The 2,513-nt window shown below is 39.6% G+C and overlaps 1 pseudogene across 1 annotated transcript; it reads right to left on the bottom strand.

The window, feature by feature from the left end:
- Positions 1–706: 706 nt before the first annotated feature.
- On the bottom strand, positions 707–1,177 carry LOC308422613 (small ribosomal subunit protein uS13-like; annotated as a pseudogene). Its single transcript has one exon. The product of its transcript is annotated as a small ribosomal subunit protein uS13-like (transcript).
- Positions 1,178–2,513: the final 1,336 nt, after the last annotated feature.

The following is a 2,513-nucleotide window of genomic DNA, read 5'->3' as shown; positions in this document are numbered from 1 at the left end:
TCAGGAAAATGAATCTTGAGAAATAAAATTCATCAAAACAACACAATATACTCAGCAAACCTTGAAATGCTAATATCCATGATCTATATAAAAATGGTAGATGCTGATACGGGACAATGAATCTTGTAAATGTAGCAGAACATGACATGCCAGTCAGTAAAGAGAAGTCTACAGGGCTGTCAATCACATGCCTAGACAAAAGAGATCACCGAGGGTCTTGTTCTTTCATTTCATCTTGGAAGGAAGTCCTAAACATGGCAAGTCTGTTTTATGTCATTCTTCCCAGTTTCATTTATTCTCTTGCACATTAGCATATAATAATGTGTGTGTGTGTGTGTGTGAGAGAGAGAGAGAGAGAGAGAGAGAGAGAGAGAGAGAGAGAGAGAGAGAAAGGGAGAGAGAGAGAGAGGGAGAGAGAGAGGGAGAGAGAGAGGGAGAGGGACAGGGAGAGGGACAGGGAGAGGGACAGGGAGAGGGAGAGGGAGAGGGAGAGAGAGAGAGACAGAGAGAGAGACAGAGAGACAGAGAGAGACAGAGAGAGAGAGAGGATGAGAAAGCCATCATACTCCCACCTACTTTGAAACATGATTTTTAAAAATTAAATTAAAAATTAAAGCCCTAAACAAATTTAACTTTTGACATCTAATCTGTCAGTCTGTCTCTACATCACTTTTGCAGTTTTTTTTTAAAGTACATAAACTATTTATTAACAGCAAAGGCCCAGAGACTCATTTCTTCTTCGATACATCTTAGTGGTCTTGGTGCGCTGACCGCGGACACGAAGGTCCCAGAAATGAAGCAGCTCCCTTTGAAAATGGGCTCGAATTTTCTTCAGGTGCTCCAGGTCTTCACGCAGCTTGTTGTCTAGACAGTTGGTCATAACCTGGCTGTATTTCCATCTTTTCCATCCTTTTCTTCCTTCTGTCTGTTCAAGTACCAGCCTGGGATCTCGTACTGTCGTAGGTTCTGCGTGATGGTGATCACACACCCCACCTCAACATCCGTGCGTTCTCTAGCCCTCTTGGGGCGGTCAATGTCTGCTTTCCTCAACCCCAGCATATCTCCACCCCACATCCTTAATAACAGTGATGGCAAAGGCTATTTTCTGCCGCCCATCCATGTTGGTGTTGAGTACTTGTAAGATGTGCTGGAACTTTTCAGGGATCACTAGAGACATGGCAGAGGTACAAGTTGTGGCATGTAGACCTCTTGCGGAAAAGCCACTTTTGCAGTCTATGTCAATACTGCCAAGCTGTTCCTTAAGCTGGCTCACCTACCACGGAGGCTCGGCGTACCACCAAGATTTGATACTGTAAGGAACTCAGCTAAGCCTTTGATGTTGTTGTTTAGAACGATGACTTGACAGTTTGTCATCTGTTTCCAGATTTCCCAACTGCCTGCTGAAAAAGCACAGCAACAGGCTTCTCAGAGAATTAGAAAATGGCTTCTCAGCCCAAGGGTCCCATGACTAATGAATGCGCTGTCTGGCCATGCCTTCTAAATGGAAGCCTACTATAGCTTTCTCCCTGTGGGAAAGTGTCTACTTTATGACCATAATAAATAGCAATTGCCCTGTAATGGCAACTTTAGCTGAGACGTTATGGCACAATCTAAAACACTAATGGGAGTGATATAGCGCTAATTATACTAAGGGTGTGTGAAGGCTTTACATAACAACTCCCTCAAAACTAAGTAAAATCCAGGCTATTTCTAATTACAGTCTGTCTGGAAGAGATAAGCAAAATTAAGCCCCACCTTTGCCTATAAGTGCTCTTTAAACCTAATAACCCAATATTAGTTACAGAAATATTACCAATGCAGGGTTATGGAATAAAATGTTTCTTCTGTGTCCAAAAAAAAAAAAAAAAAAAGGTGAAGCCTGGGGACAGAAAAGCACTGTGAAACAATATTCTCTTCCTAGTCTCCAAACCCAACTTGACCCACGTTGACAGTGATCAGTCATTAAACTGTCAGGTATGAGTTTACTCCAAGGGAGTTTTACCTCTGAAAAACTGTGTTTTAACATTGACTTCTGAGAAACATTTTGAAAAGCCAAGTCTCCAGATTTAAGATTTTAAAATCTTCCCCCCCTTTACTTTAACATCAAGGGAAAATTTAACCTCCCCTTTTCTTTTTCAATGAGCCTGAAGGGTATTTTGACTTTATAAAACTTGCAATTGACCTGCTTTTTCTATAATTACTCATTTATTCAATGACAACTGACCTTAATATTGCACATAAAAAAATAAAACTAATCCTCCCTAAAATAGAGACCCTGGATTAGATATTGATATGTGGTTAGTGATGAAATTATATACACACATAAATCTTTATAAAAATAAGCAGGCTATATTAGTATATCTAAAGAATATCATTTATATCCTCTAGAAATTAAAGAAATAGAGGTAATTAATTTGAGAGGGTAAATGGAGGTTAAATGGAAATTTTTGGAAAGAGAAAAGAAGGAAAAAAGTGATATAATTATACATTTTTTGAAAGTGAATATTATACAA

This window comes from Micromys minutus (genome assembly GCF_963924665.1).
Source record: "Micromys minutus genome assembly, chromosome: 7".
Taxonomy (NCBI): Eukaryota; Metazoa; Chordata; class Mammalia; order Rodentia; family Muridae; genus Micromys; species Micromys minutus.
The sequence above is the reverse complement of the archived record's forward strand: the minus strand, read 5'-3'. Positions and strand labels throughout refer to the sequence as shown.